We start from the raw sequence: 17,974 nt of genomic DNA, 5'->3' as shown, positions 1-17,974 counted from the left end.
AGGAGTCATTTCTTGGAAGACTTCAAGCAGTTGAGAATGAGCTTAGATAGTCTAGAGAGTTGACCAAAATAGAGACAACTTTTAGTGCCTTGAATATTTGACCTTGTTTATCAAGTAGCACAAGTGCTAGAGGAGATTTTTCTAGTAGTAGCAAATCTAAGGAAGATAGAAAGATTGAAGAACGAGTAGCACTCTAGTAAGAAGAGAAAAGGGGATAAGAAATTTTTTTAATGTTGGATTTATGATGAATATGGTCATTATACATCTAGATGTCCTAAAAGAGAGAAAAAGTATAAGGGAAATTAAAAATCTAGAAGAGATAGAGAGTGTTTATACGCAAATGAAGATAATGATTTTGATGAACAAACATTAAGTGCTAATGATGATGAAATTGGATTTGTGGCAATTAAAGAAGAAAGTCCAGAAAAAGTAGTATTGGTTTTTATAGGTTGAGAAGAAATCTAATTAGATAATTGATAGTGATTGTTCAAATCATATGATTGTTGATATGAACGAGTTTGTTGACTTCAAAATTCAAGATGGATGCATAGTCAGAGTTGGAAACAATGCAGCATGCCAAGCTAAAGGTTTTAGATCTATAATTATTAATTTTAAAACTAACACTGAGGATGTATATTTTGTTGATGGTTTAAAGAAAAACCTTTTGAGTGTTGGACAACTAGTGGACAAAGGTTATTAGTCGTAGTTCACAGAGAAGACATGCATGATCAAAGATAAATATGGAAAGATAATCAAAATAAGAAATTGATATAGAGGTAATGTATTTCAATTGAATCATTCTAAAATGACATGTTTGGTTGCAAAGGTAGATGACAGTTGGTTATAGCATAAGAGATTTTGTCATATAAACTTTGACAGTATTGTGAAGACTAGTAGTATGATTGTACTTAGAGATTTGCCTAAGATAAAACCTACTAACACAATTTACAAGGAATGTTTGTTGCCAAAGAATAATAGAACTTCTTTTCCCTACAAGAAGTTTACTACTACAACAAAATTGGATATTGTACACATAGATCTCAACAGTCCTATAAAGACTAAAGGATTCTATCATGAAAGGTATTTTATGATTCTAGTTGATGACTTTTCTAGAATGATGTGGGTTGCATTTTTGAAAGAGAAATTTGAGGCATTTGATAAGTTTAACATATTCAAGAATAGAGTTGAGAATGAATTTGGAATGAAGATTAAATTTTTAAGATCATATAGAGGAGGAGAATTTACTTCAAATGAATTTAACATGTTTTGCAAAGAAAATTGAATCAAAAGATTGTTATCAGCTTCGAGAACCCTTGAATAGAATGACATTGTAGAGAGAAGGAATAGATTATTTATAGAAGCTACAAGAGCTATGTTCTTTGAGAATGTGTATGCAAGATGTTTTGGAGAGAAGTTGTGAATACAAAAGTTTACATTATGAATAGAGTGCAAGTCAAGAAAGACACAAACAAGACCCCTTATGAACTGTAGTTTGGTCACTCACCTACAATTAAGTATTTCAAAATTTTGGGAAGTGAGTCTTATATTAAAAGAGATGATGGTATTGGTAAGTTTTATGCTATAACTAATGAAGGTATGTTTCTTGGTTATTCATTGAAAATAAATCCCTATAGATGTTATTATAAAAGAACTAAGACTATTATGGAAAGTGCAAATGTGAGAATTGATTATAAATTTAGGATACAAGAGAGAATAGTTGATTACAATTTAGATGATGATGTTGTTACTAAGCCAAGGAATGATGAGGTATTTCTTTAGACTAATAATGAGTTACAGAATAAAGAAGAGTTGAGGCAGGAACAAAGCTGAGAAACTTCAGTAGAGCCATGAGTTGAGATAGCAACTCCTACTTCAAGAAATAATATGATAAAGAATCACCCATCTGAGTTGATCATCAAAAATAGAGACAAAGGTGTGATGAAAAAAAGTAGAGTCAATGAAGAACTATGTTTGATATCTCAAGTTGAACATAAGAGATCAGATGAAGCATGTAAAGATGATTGTTCAAAACAAGGTATGAAAGAGGAATTGGATCAAATAGTTAAGAATGAGACATGGGAATTGGTCTCCAGACTAGCAAACAAGAATGTGATAGGACCTAAATGGGTATTTAGAAACAAGATGATTGAGCAAGGAAAATTTGTAAGGAATAAGGAAATATTGGTATGTAAAGGTTACTCACAAGAAGAAAGAATAGACTATGATGAGACCTATGCTCCAGTGTCTAGAATAGAAGAGTAAGATTATTCTTAGCCTAATCAACATTGCAGAAATTCAAAGTGTATCAGATGGATGTCAAGTCAACATTTCAGAATGGAGAACTTGAAGAAGAAGTGTACATCGAGAAGCTTGAAGGTTTTCCTTTGATAGATGACAAGGACATAGTATGAAGATTAAGGAAAGCATTGTATGGATTCAAGCAAACACCTAGAACTTGTTATGCAAGGTTGGACAAGAATTTGACAAAGCTTGAATATAGAAAAGGTATGGTAGATAGATATCTATATTGTAAAGAAATTGATAATGGTTTCATGATTTTGGTAATATTTTTTGATGATATCATATTTGGAGGTAATGATGATGAAAGTAACAAATTTTTTGAAGAGATGAAGAAAGAATTTGAAATGAGTATGATAGGAGAGATGCAATCTTTTCTAGGATTACAAATTATACAAAATAAAGAAGGAATCTTTATTTCTTAGACTAAGTATTTGAAGGATTTACTAAAAAGGATTGGTTTGCAAACATGCAAACCCATTGGAACACCTATGGTAACTAGACACAAGTTATCTACAAAGGATGAGGTACCTACCATTAAGTATAAGAAGTATAGATTTATGATTGAAGGATTGAAATATCTAACTCACACAAGGCCAGATATAGAAAATGTAATCAGACTTGTTGCAAGATTCCAAGATGATCCCAGAGAAGCACATTATGTAGTAGTTTAAAGGATATTTAAATATTTGAAGGCAACATTTGAGTTTCGATTGTGGTATGACAAATCTAATGATTTACCCTAAGTTCTTATATTGATGCTGATTGGGAAAGTATTATGGATGATAGAAAGAGCACCAATGGTGGATCCTTCTTTCTTGGAGGAAGATTGGTTTCTTTTTTGAGTAAGAAGCAAGATTGTGCATCACAAAGTACAACAGAAGCAGAATATGTTGTGTAGCAAAAAGATGCAATAAAGTTTTTTATATGAAGTAGATGCTAAAGGATATAAGGATAGAAATTAGTGAACCTATTGTCATACATTTTGAAAACACAAGCATGGTAAATATCTCTAGGAATCCAATGTTGCATTCAAGGACTAAGCACATTTTTGCTAAGTATCACATGTTGAGAGAGAAAGTTGGAGAAAAGGAAATTAGATTGGAGTATGTGAGCACTAAAGAGTAGATTACATATATATTCACTAAGCCTCTTCCCAAAGAGACTTTTGAGTATTTATGAGGTATGCTTGGGGTTATGCCCCTTTGTACATCATAGTAGAAGATGGAAGAGTGCATCAGCCCAGTATAATAGAGAACCATTTTTGTTTGGATTGAATGTTGATGCTTCCTATATGAGGGAGTATCTATGATGGGAAAAGTCATCTAGCACTCTTATTGGATGTTGTTTTAAATAGTGTCTTTGGACACTTGAGTTAGTAAGAATCAGTTGCTGCTAAGTTCGATGCAATATAGTTGGTTGTTGAAACCTTTAACATTGATGTCAATGGGGGAGAATTTTAGCATGAAAAATATGTTGGGAGAAGTACTGCATTATGAGAAGATCATGAGAAAGAATATCATGGGGAAGAAGCAAGAAAGAAAAAGTACAACTCATTTGAGAGAAGAAAATAGTTGGGGAAAAAGATTGATAAAGAATATTTAAAAAGAAAGATGAATAGTCTTCTATTGATATTCTTGGAACTAGATATTTTTATCTATGTTGCTATCAATGCAAAAGGTGAAGAGTGTTGAAATATTTTTGGAAGCATGAATGCTAATGATATTCCTATTTTGGAGAATTTTAGATATGTTAGTATGATGGTATGTTACATTCATGACTAAGTTTGTCTTGATGTCAACATAGTAGTCTTCTATGATATTTGACAGAAGAACAACTAAAGGATCTATTGGAAGATTTGGGAGATTGTTAGAAGATTGGTTGGAATAATGAATAATGATAATATTCCTATGGGGGAGTACTATATATATGCTACTATGATGATATGTTACATTCATGACTGAGTTTTTCATTAATGTCAACATAGCAGTTTTCTATGGTGTCTAAGAAAAGAACAATAGAAAGATCAAGTGGTATAGATGACCAGTTGAGTATTATAACCACCCAAGGTTATGGAAGATACTTTTGAGTATCTATTATATGTAGTTAATTTTAGAAGGACAAAGGATAATTCTAGAAGAAGTTATGTAAGTTTTGGTGATGTCTGTTTTGAGATAGAGTTTGTAGAGATATGTTCTAGTAAACTTGTTATATCTCTTAATAGAGTTGATATCTTGAGGATTTAGGTTGAGGACATAAAGAATACATGTTGAGGATGACATGGCTAAGCTCACTCATCATAATATTTTAGGTATAGAAGGTTATTCAAGTTGCAAGGTGAAAGATTAATGTTATCACTAAGTGTAACATATTCTTAACGTGGTCCTATAATAATTAATTGAGAAGGTCTAATAGCCGACTTAGGGAATTATTTTATGGACTTGATATAAAGGAAGGACATTTTAATTTATCATGTATAAGTGATGATATTATTTCATGATTCATAATAAGAAATAGAGAGTGTGGAATGTGAAGTTGAGAAGAGTAGTGTGGAAGTGAAGGAAACTTCATTGTCAAGGTTTTGCTGAGCGATCCAAAGTTTGGTATTTGGAGCTAAGGTTTGTGACCTGGTATACAAGGTCTAATAGTGATTGGTTTGGTTGAAAAGATAGAGTAAATAAGAAGATAATAGTAAATTAATTGTTTGAGCAGTGAGCTCTTCTTGTAACTAAAATTGCATTTTTGGGTAGTGGGCTCTTCTTGCATACATTGTACGACTCCTAATAGGGTTGGAATCTCCTAACAAGGATTCAAAGTCTCCTAATAGTGACTCATTTTACTAAATGTTTTAATACACTCCTAATAGGGTCCATACTCTAATAAGGAATATTTATACTAGTACATCATCTTGTCGGCATCATTCCCATAGGGGTTTTCCCTAGTCAACATATCTAGTCTAATTGTCTATGTGCACTTTATTATGGTTGTTGTTTACTTTGGTTGAATGGTGAAGTTTGGTTAATGAAGATATATGTTTTAATTATTGGATAAATGATTTTATAACTAATTCACACCCCCCACCCCCCCGCCCAAGTTATCTTGGTGGATGATTGTTTCTAACAATTGGTATCACAACTTCAGGTCCTTGAAGAAAAAGTTTAATAGCTTTGGGAGATCCATGGTGAATATTTTTAGGAAAGAAAGTATGAAGTTACATGGAACAAATTATGATAGATGGAAGGAACATATGAACACACATCTATTGTGTATGTGTTCAGGATATTGGATCTTGACACAATCTGAGAAGACAATCATTACTAAAGAAGACTAGGGAACTTGTACTAAGGCAAATTTAGATCTTTTCATGTGTGACATGAGAGCTAGAGAAGAACTATTGATTGCACTTACTAAAATTGAGTACAATCAAGTAAAATCACTTACCACTTCACATTTGATTTGGAAAGCTTTGGAAAATAGTTTTGAAGGTGATGCACATTCTAAGAAATTGAGGCTACAAAGTTGGATTTATACATTTCAAGATGCTAAAATGATGGAAGATGAATTTGTAAGAACATATATAGGTAGGATATCATAAATTACTTCAAGTATTAAAGATCAAGGAGGAACCAAAGAAGATAACGATATTATATGGAAGATATTAAAGTCTCTAACACCACCATTTAAGATAGTAGTTTAGATAATACAGTTATTAATATCTTGTACCACAGATTTCATAAAGGAAATATTGCTTGAAAGACTTAAAGTAGTTGAGAGTGAAATTAGAAAATTTGGAGAATTCACCAATATAGAGACAACTTTTAGTTACTTGAATATTCAACCTAATTTATCAAGGAACACAAGTACTAGAGGAGATTTTGCTAGCAGCAATAGATTAGAGGAAGATAGAAAGAATTAACAAGGACTAGCCCTTTTGGTAAAAAGAGAAAAAGGAGGTAAGAAAATCTTTAAATGTTGGACTTGTGATGAATATGTTCATTATGAATCTAATTTTCCTAAAAGAGAGAACAATTAAAAGGGAAATAACAAACCTAGAAAAGATAGAGAATATTTGTATGCAAATGAAGATAATGATTCTAATGAACAAGCATTAAGTGCTATTGATGATGAAATTAGATTTGTGATAATTAAAGAAGAAATTCTAGAGAAGGTAGCTTTCATATCACAAGTTGAGAATAAATCTGATTGGATAATTGATAGTGGTTGTTCACATCATATGACTAGTGACATGAACAAGTTTTTTGACTTCAAAACTCAAGATAGAGGAATTGTCAAAGTTGGAAACAATGCAGCATGTCAAGTTAAAGGTATTTGATCTATAACTCTTGATGAAAAAACTAATAGTGATGATTTATACTTTTTTGATGGTTTAAAGCACAATCTTTTGAGTGTTGGAAAACTAGTAGACAAAGGGTATCAATTGCAGCTCACAAAAAAGACATGCATGATCAGAGAATGTGTTTTGGCTAAGGATAATAGAACTTGTTTTCCTAGCAAGAAGTTCACCACTACAACAAAGTTAGAGATTGTACACACAGATCTTAGTGGTCCTAAAAAGACTAAAGGATTATATAGTCAAAGGTATTTTATGATTCTAGTTGATAACTTTTCTAGAATGATTTGGGTTGCATTTCTTAAAGAGAAATATGAGGCATTTGAAAAATGTAAGATATTCAAGAATAGAGTTGAGAATGAATCTAGTATGAAGATTACATATTTAAGATTAGATAGAAGAGGAGAATTTAATTCAATTGAGTTAAACATGCTTTGTGAAGAAAATGGAATTAAAAGATAGCTATCAGCTATGAGAACCACTGAACATAATAACATTGCATAGAGAAGGAACAAGTCAGTTATAGAAGTAGCTAGAGCTATGTTAGCAAAGAATGATGTATCCAAGATATTTTAGAGAGAAGTAGTGAATACAATAGTCTACACTATGAATAGAGTATAATTTAGAAAAGACACAAACAAGACACCTTATGAATCATGTTTTTTTCACTCACCTACAATTAAGTATTTTAGATGTTATAGATGTTATAATTAGAGAACTAAGAATATTATGGAAGGTGAAAATGTGAGAATTGATGAGAAATTTAGGATACAAGAGAGAATAGTTAATTATAATTTAGATGATGATGTTATTATTGAGCCAAGGAATGATAAAGTATTTCTTCAAACTAACAATAATTTGTAGAATGAATAAGAGTTAAGGCAAGAACAAAGCTCAGAACCTTTAGTAGAGCCAAGAGTTGAGATAGCAACTCCTTTAATAAAGAACATGATAAAGAATCATCCATCTAAGAAGATCATTGAAAGAAAAGATAAAGGTGTTATGACAAGAAGTAAAGTAAATGAAGAACTATGCTTGATATCTCAAGTTGAGTCTGAGAATGTAGATGAAGCATGTAAAGATGGCTATTCAAAGCAAGCTATGAAAGAGGAATTAGATCAGATGGTAAAGAATGAGATATGGGAATTGGTCCCTAGACCAACAAACAAAAATGTTATAGGAACTAAATGGGTATTTAGGAACATGATGAATGAACAAGGTGAAGTTGTAAGAAATAAACAAGATTGGTATGTAAAGGCTACATGAAGCAAGAAGGAATATATTATGAAGAGACTTATGCTTCAATAGATATAATAGAAGTAGTAAGATTATTCTTAGCCTATGTAGCACAGAAGAAATTCAAAGTATATCAGATGGATGTCAAGTCAACATTTCTAAATGCAGAACTTGAAGAAGAAGTATGGCATAAAGCAATCTATATTGGAAAGAAACTGATGTTGGTTTAATGATATTGGTAATATTTTTTGATGACATCATATTTGGAGGAAATGATGAAGAAAGTAAGAAGTTTGCAAAAGAGATGAAGAAAGAATCTAAAATGAGTATGATAGGAGAGATGAAATATTTCCTAGGGTTTTAGATTGTACAGAATAAAGAAGGAATGTTTATTTCTCAGACTAAGTAATTGAAGGATTTACTAAAAAGATTTGATTTGGAAACATGTAAACCCATTGGAAAACCTATGGTAACTGGACACAAGTTATCTACAAAGGATGAGACACCTACTATTGAACAAAAAAAGTATAGATCTATGGTTGGAGGTTTGCAATATCTAACTCACATAAGCATGTATATAGCAAATGTAGTTGGAATTGTTGTAAGATTCTAGGTTGATCCTAGAGAAGCACATTATACAACAGTAAAAAGGATATTTAGATATTTAAATGGAACATCTGAGTTTGGATTATGGTATGACAGATCTCATGATTTCACTCTAAGTACTTATACTGATGCAGATTAGGTAGGCAGTATGGATGATAGAAAAAGTACCAATGGTGGAGCTTTCTTTCCTAGAGGAAGATTGATTTCTTGGTTAAGAAAGAAGTAGCATTGGACATCACAAAGTATAGTAGAAGCAGTGTATGTTGCAGTAGAAAATAATTGCAATCAAATCATTTGGATAAAGTAGATGCTAAAGGATATAAAAATAGAAATCAATGAACTTGTTGGTATACATTGTGACAACACAAGCATGGAAAATATGTCTAAGAATCTAGTGTTACATTTGAGGACTAAGAAAATTTCTATTAAGTATCATATGTTAAGAGAAATGGTTGCAAAAGAGGAAATTAGATTGGAGTATATGAGCACTAAAGAGTAGATTGTAGATATATTCACTAAGCCTCCTCTCAAAGAGACTTTTGAGTACTTTCAAGGTATTCTTAGGGTTATGCCCCTTCCTACATCAGAGTAGAAGATGCAAAAGTGCATTAGTCTAGGGTAATAGAGCACCATTGTTTGTCTAGACTAAATGTTGATGCTTCATATATGGGAGATTATATGTGATGGACATAGTCATTTGGGACTCTTGTTGATGTTGCTGTTACTTTGAAAAGTGTCTTTTGACACTTGAGCTAGTAAGTATCAGTTGTTGCATAGTTTGATGTAGTGATGTTGTGCAAAAAGCTTTGACATTGATGTCAATGGGGGAGAAGTTTGGCATGAAAAAAATTATGATAAGGAAGATGTTTGACATAAGCACAATATGTGGTTGGTATAGAGCACATTGAGGTATATAAATGGGGGAAAATAATTGATGAAATAGATTTGAAGATGAACAATCCTTTGTTGGTATTCTTGGAACTAGATCTTTTTCATCTATGTTACCATCAATGCCGAAGGGGGAGATCATTGGAAGATTTGGGAGATTGTTAGAAGATTGGTTGGAAGCATGAATAATGCTAATATTCCTATGGGGGAGTATTGTAGATATGTTATTATGATGATATATTACATTAATGGTGCATTTTTTTATTGATGTCAACATAGCAATTTTCTATGGTATCTAACAGAAGAACAATAGAAAGATCAAGTGGTACGGATGACCAGTTGAGTATTATAACCACTTGAGGTTATGGAAGATACATTTGAGTATTTAGTATATGTAGTTAATGTGAAAAGGAGAAAGAATAATTCTAGAAGAAGTTATGTAAGTTTTGGTGATGTTGATTCTAAGATAGAGTTTACAGAGGCATGTTCTTGTAAACTTATTATATCTCTTGGTAGAGTTGATATCTTGAGGATCAAGATTGAGAACATGAAGAAGACATGTTGAGGATGGCGTGGCTAATATCACTCATCCTGATATTTTTTTATAGAAAGTTATTCAAGTTACAAGGTAGAATATTAATTTTATTGCTAAGTGTAACGTGTTCTTAATGTGGTCCTATAATAATTAATTGAGAAGGTCTAATAGCTAACTCAAGGAATTGTTTTATATACTTAGTATAAAGAAAGATAATATAATTTGATGATTAATAATAAGTAGTAGAGAGTGAAAAATGAGAAGTTGAGGAGAGCATTATGGAAGTGAAGGAAACTTCATTGTTGAGGTTTTGCTGAGTGATCTAAGGTTTGGTATTTGGATCTAAGGTTTGTGACTTGGCCTACAAGGTTTGATAGTGATTGGTCTAGTTGATAGGATAGAGGAAAGGAGAAGATAATAGTAAATTAATTTTTTAATTAGTGATCTCTTCTTGTAGTTGAAATTGCATGTTTGGACAGTGGGCTCTTCTTGCATACATTGTACTACAACTCCTAACAGGGTTGGCATAACTCCTAATAGGGTTGGAATCTCCTAATAGGGATTCAAAGTCTTGTAATAGGGACTCATTGTACTAATTATTGTAATAGACTCCTAATAGGGTCCATCCTCTAACAAAAAATATTTATATTAGTACATCATCTTGTGGGCATCATTCCCATCAGGGTTTTCTCTCCAATCAATGGTTTCCCTAGTCAACATATCTAGTGTAATTATCTATGTGCATTCTAACTATCCAAACTTATAGGAGATACTTTTGAGTATTTGGTATATGTAGTTAATGCCACTAGGATAAATTATAAGTTTAGAAGAAGTTATGTAGGTTTTGGTAATGTCTATTTTGAGATAGAGTATACAGAGGCATGTTCTACTAAACTTGTTATATATTTTAGTAGAGTTGTTATTCTTAGAATCAAGGTTGACGATGTGAAGAAGACATGTTGATGATGACATAGCTAGGATTTCTCATCATAATATTGTGTGTACAAAAAGATATTCAAGTTGCAAGGAAGAATATTAATGTTATCACTAAGTGTAACATGTTCTTGATGTGGTCATATAATGATTAACTAAGAAGGTATAATAGCCAACTCAGGGAATTGTTTTATGGACTTGATATAAAGGAAGGACATTTTCCTTTATCATGATATGTTAAGTGATCCAAGGTTTGATATGTGGATCCAAGGTTCATGACCTAGTCTACAAGGTCTAATAGTGATTACTTTAGTTAATAGAATAAAAGAAAGAAGAACATAATAGTAAATTACTTGTTTGAGTAGCGAGCTCTTCTTGTAGTTGAAATTACATCTTTGGGTAGTGGCCTCTTCTTGCATACATATTATTGCAACTCCTAAAAGGGTTGGCAAAACTCCTAACAGGGTTGGAATCTCCTAATAAGGATTCAAAGTCTCCTAACAGGGACTCATATGCATTGAATGTTGTAATTGACTCCTAACAAGGTCCATCCTCTAACAAGGAATATTTATATCAGTACATCATCTTGTGGGTATTCCCATCAAGGTTTTCCCTTGGATCAAGGGTCTCCCTAGTTAACATATCTAGTGTAATTATCTATGTGCATGTTATTATGGTTACTATTTACTTTGTGTGAATGGTTAAGTTTGTTTGAAGAAGATAAATGTTTTAATTGTTGGATAATTAATTCACAGCCCCTACCCCCTAGTTATCTTGGTGGACTATTGTTTCTAATAATTGAGCCCTTGCTAAGGAACAAAAGAAGAGAAATTATTTTGATGGGAGGAAACTATGAGGATATGAAAAAGGAAATAGAGGAGGCCATTGTGAAATCCATGACCTAAATGCCTATAATAGCAAAGGTGAGTGTGCAGTCCAAATTAGAGGACCTATTTATATACAAATAAATACAAGTTCTAGTGATGCGGAAGAAGTAAAAGATACATAGCAAGCACTGTCACCACCGCATATTGTTATGGGTATGGAATCCATGCAAGTGGACAATACACACATATCTGTAGAGGCAAAGGAGAATCTTTTGTAGCTTTTCGCCAATCCATTGTTGGTAATCTCATAGCCTATTCAATCTTTGTTGATGAAGAAGAAGAGGGTATGCGCATGATCATGGTGTACCAAACTATGGCCTTAAGTGGCAATGAAGAATCAACAAATCAAGGTTATGTCAACTTGGACACATAATTTTAAAGTGGTTATGGACTTTATATCAAAACATTGTAAAAAAATAATATATAAGAAATTGAATCTAGTTTCTAAACTACTAGGCCTTATCTAGAGAAAAAAATAATTGATTGGTCAAAAGTTTGGATTTTAATGTAGTACTACAAAAATTTTAGGTCAAAAATAAAAAGTAGGTGTATGTCTGACTGCCTTAATCAAAATCAAATGATAATATTTTTAAAATATAATTATAGATATAAAAAGCAGACTCATACCAAGAAATGATGCATATTTTTGGGTATTTTTATTCCAAATAAATAATTAAATATGAATTTTCTAAAAAAACTTTTTCAGAAAAAGAAACTCTCGTCTGACCACCTTAACTAATAGAAAATTTTACCAAATTTAATTTTTAAAAAAAAATTCTTATACTAGGTGAAGCATAGAATGTGATGCAACTTTTAGATTTTAAAAATTTTATACTATTTGAAAGTTATAGCTATTTCTCAATCAATATGTCAATCTGCACTTTACAACAATCTTCATTAAAAATTAACTAATAAATACTTATCAAACTTAGAATTTGAGAGCAATTATATTGATGGAATCTCAAGAGTGATATTAAAAAACCTTTTTCATTTCATTCAATTTCGATCAAAATAACATTGTCAGATGGCTACCCAAAGTCTAAGTGTCACTGAAACCCTTCTCAAACACATTTTTTAGGTTGATCGAATAGGCCTTGTAAATACCAGGCCTAATCGGATATTTGATTCCAAATTAGATATCCAATTAGGCTCGACAAATTTACACCCATATTTAGAGGGAAATTTCAAAAAGGAGATTTTTTTGAATTTTAAATTTGGAGGGAGACAAATTTAAAAGGAAATAAACTTAATAGGGTAAGTTTAGACAGTTATAGAGGAAATTTATTTCGTGAAAGTGTGGACATTAATATTATTATTATAATTATTATTACATTATAGTAATATGTATGATTATTATTATTAAATATAATATAGTTCTAAATATAATATAACGATATATATGATATATATTATTATTATTAAATCTATAATCTATTAACATATATGATTATTATTGTTATATAGTCTAATAATATATTATTATTTTATTAAAATATAAAATATAATATAATTATTAAATATAATATTGTGCCTTTGACCCATATGTAGGATTCTAATATGTCCCTAGGGGTCCTAGGACCCCTAGGGACATATGTTGTCATGTAATGGGTTGAAGGGACCTCTGACCCCCTTCAAACCATACGAACGATTGTGATATGTTCGTAGGGGTCCTAGGACCCCTAGGGACATATGTCATCATGTAATGGGTTGAAGCGGGTCATAGGGTTCGACCCATATGAACGATTCTGATATGTTCCTAGGGGTTCAAGGACCCCTAGGGACATTTGTCATCATATAATGGGTCGAAGGGGGTCATAGGTCACCCTATGAGACCCTTAGGGACATAGGTCATCATGTAATGGGTTGAAGGGGTCATAGGTCACCCTATGACCCCCTTGAGCCATATGAACAACTGTAATATGTCTCTAAGGGTCCTAGGACCCCTAGGGACATATGTCATCATGTAATGGGTGGAAGGAGGTCATAGGTCACCCTAAGACCCCCTTTGACCCATATGAATGATTTAATATGTCCCTATGGGTCCTAGGACCCCTAGGGACATATGTCATCATGTAATGAGTCGAAGGGGGTCATAGGTCACCCTATGACCCTCTTCGACCCATATGAACGATTCTAATATATCCCTAGGGGTCCTAGGACCCTTAGGGACATATGTCATCATGTAATGGGTTGAAGAGGATCATAGGGTGACCCATATAAAGGATTCTAATATTTCTCTAGGGGTCCTAGGACCCCTAGGGACATATGTCATCATGTAATGGGTCAAAGGGGGTCATAGGTCACCCTATGACCCCCTTTGACCCATATGAAGGATTCTAATATGTCCTCAAAGGGGGTCATAGGTCGACCTATGACCCCCTTTGACCCATATGAAGGATTATAATGTGTCCCTTGGGGTCCTAAGACCCCTACGGACATATGTCATCATGTAATGGGTCAAAGGGACCTATGACCCACTTTGACCCATATGAACGATTGTGATATGTCCCTAGAGGTCTTAGGACCCTTAGGGATATATGTCATCATATAATGGGTGAAAGGGGGTCATAGGTCACCCTATGACCCACTTAGACTCATATGAAGGATTGTGATATGTCCCTAGGCAGTCATAGGTCACCTTATGACCCCCTTCAACCCATATGAAGGATTGTGGTATCTCCCTAGGCGTCCTAAGACTCCTAGGGACATATGTCTTCATGTCATGGGTCGAAGGGGGTCATAGGTCACCCTATGACCCCCTTCAACCCATATGAAGGATTGTGATATGTCCCTAGGGGTCCTAGGACCCCTAGGGACATATGTCATCATGTAATGAGTCGAAGGGGGTCATAGGTCACCCTATGACCCCCTTTGACCCATATGAAGGATTGTGATATATCCCTAGGGGTCCTAGGACCCATAGGGACATATGTCATCATGTAATGGGTCAAAGGGGGTCATAGGTCACCCTATGATGCCCTTCGACCCATATGAAGGGTTGTGATATATCCCTAGGGCTCTTAGGACCCCTAAGGACATAGGTCATCGTGTAATGGATCCAACTTCAACCCATATGAAGGATTGAATGTCATCATGTAATGGGTCAAAGGAGGTCACAGGCCACCCTATGACCCCCTTCGACCCATATGAATGATTGTGATATGTCCCTAGGGGTCCTAGGACCCGTAGGGACATATGTCATCATGTAATGGGTCAAAGGAGGTCATTGGTCACCCTATGACCCCCTTAGACCCATATGAATGATTCTAATATGTCCCTAGGGGTCCTAGGACTCCTAGGGACATATGTCATCATGTAATGGGTCATAGGGGGTAATAGGTCACCTTATGACCCCCTTCAACCCATATGAAGGATTGTGATATGTCCCTAGGGGTCTTAGGACCCCTAGGGACATATGTCATCATGTAATGGTTCAAAGGGGGTCATAGGGCCCTTCGACCCATATGAATGATTATGATATGTCCCTAGGGGTCCTAAGACCCCTAGGGACATATGTCATCATGTAATGGGTCGAAGTGCTTCGACCCATATGAACGATTGTGATATGTCCTTAGGGTTCTTAGGAGCACTAGGGACATATGTCATCATGTAATGGGTTGAAGGGGGTCATAGGTCACCCTATGATCCCCTTCGACCCATATGAAGGATTGTGATATGTCCCTAAGGATCCTAGGACCCCTAGGGACATATATATTAACATATATATTATATTTATAGATTATAATACTAATAACATAATATATTATTATATATTAATAACATAGGTCATAATAATAATAATATATTATAGATAATAATAATAATATATAATAATATATATTATATTTATAGATTATAATAAGAATAACATAATATATTATTATATATTAATAGATTATATGTTATATCTTTACGTTACATTATTATATATATATAATATTATAATATATATTTACATAGTAATATAACTCAAATAATTGATAACTCACAAACTATAACCCATATTCATTTTTCTCTCCAAAATGTTCTTGGGGCATATTGGATATTCGATATGATATCGAATATCTGATTTCAAATCGGATATCCGATATAAATGGCATCATTTTCCAGCATATTCCTTGTCCTTGCAAACTCGACAACATGACGTTTTGAGGTTTTTTTTCACGAGTTTTACAAAAAGTCATGTTTTCAGGCCCAACCAATCAAAAAAAGTCTAAAAATATAACCCTAGGTGTCTGATATTGTCATTTGAATGGGGAGCAGCAGTCATCGAAAGGATAAATGCAAAAGGAAGTTATCCAATGAAGACATTGTGGCATATAGGGAAAGGGACAAAATGGAACACCAAAGAAAAAGACAAGGTATGTTAAATATTAGTCAAGTTGATGATGAATTAGTCGAAGGTGAAATCATAGAGTTAGATAATGAATATGTATAGTTGGGGAATGAAAATGTACCTATTGAAAATGATAATGCTAGAATTTAAAATTTAGAGAGTGAAAATTTTGAGGAAAAAATGCTACCAAGTCGAAATGCAAATTGCATAATTGACCATGTTGAACATGAAAATGCACACGAACCTAATGCACAAGAACTTACACATCTCCTAATTATAATTGAAATGAAGGTTCTAGAACACCAAAATGGATGATTGAAATTGATGAAACGATTATTGCCAGTTTGGAAGGGAAAAAATCAGAAAGAACCATTCGGTTATGGGCTTCAAGATTTATACTATCAAAATTTCATAATAAATACCTCTCTCATCGACCTCCTACACTAGTCAGGAGTCCTCTTGTATGCCCTTGGCAATGCTTGTAGCTCGCTGATTATGGGTTGTATATGTTCAACTATGTTTGTCAGATGAATCTACAATTTAAACTATAACATTATAATTCATAGCATGCTAAATTTATAACATATTTAATCATGACTTCAAACTACAACTTACTATTGTAGGCTCCTCCTCAGGAGAGAGTGGCCACATTATCAAATCTACATAACTCTCCCATCGCACCTCATGTGCACTAGGAGTCTCCTATGAGATACAAAATAGTAGTTGTTAATATCATGGAAATCAGTTTTGAATTTATTTATGAAGATAGGGAAAATAAAAAATAAATGATACTTATACATACAATGGGGCTCTCAGTATGAATGGAAATCCCTGATGGTCTATGACGTGGAATCTGTAAAAGCTCATCACTAGTAGCCACGCCCTATATACAATAAAGAATGTAATTAAATGGGATTACCACAAACATTTTACAAGAATGCATCGATATTTAATCAAATAAAAAGTACCTAATTACCTTTCCTTTGTCAATGCGTGCTAGCTCACCCCCTGCACTTTGTCCCCCCAGGATAGGTGGTACCTACAAGATAAAAGAAAGATTAGCAACCATATATGCTAAAATATCAAATAGAAAAGAAAATGTAAACACAACATAATGTACTATAGATGTCTCAAGGCCAAATGAAATGGCTAAGAGCGTGGTGTCATCAACATGTCTGAGCTCCTCCTCAGTCATCAACTAAACATGAATGAAGATCACATACATGTAAAAGTTAGTATGGCTTAAAAATTAAAATTACTCTATTATAAAAATTAACTTTAAATCACATATGTCATAAAAAAAAAATGTATACATGTACCGACACTAAAGGAGTCCATGCCTCTGCATTCCCCTCCTCTCTCGCATCAAGGTCTATAGCCTCTGCGAATGTGTCTGGTGTATCCTTGTCTAATAAAAAATGATACTCAAGAAGATCACCTATGGGACCTAGGACAATATTCTTGCACGTAATGCAATTGTGATGAGCTAGCCAATGGTGAATTGGCACTAGCATCATCAACATGAGGAGACAAGACTGACCTAGCCTAAGATATCATTAGGCTGCTTAGCCTATGAATGGCTCTGATGGTCTAAGAGCTAGCCTTTTCCATAATATCTGGATGCTACACTCAAGGAGGGGGGAGATATCAGTGGGGGGGGGGGGGGGGGGGGGACAAAAGTACCAGCATTCTTCTACTGGGAAGAGGGTCTATCCTGACGAGCTTCTAGTCCTAAGCCCATGTTGGGCTTCATGCTCCAATAGTTCATTTTAAGTTTCAACACAAATTTTGGATATAATTTTCTAAGGAAATAAAATGGTATGTCTAAATTTCCATGTGGAGAGATATCAAATACCATCCACCAATGATCCCAAATTTTTGCATGTATGGCATCATTTGTGCAC

Source organism: Cupressus sempervirens, chromosome 2, assembly GCF_028749045.1.
Source record: "Cupressus sempervirens isolate cs-2001-9-10 chromosome 2, ASM2874904v1, whole genome shotgun sequence".
In the NCBI taxonomy this organism is placed as follows: Eukaryota; Viridiplantae; Streptophyta; class Pinopsida; order Cupressales; family Cupressaceae; genus Cupressus; species Cupressus sempervirens.
The sequence above is the reverse complement of the archived record's forward strand: the minus strand, read 5'-3'. Positions refer to the sequence as shown.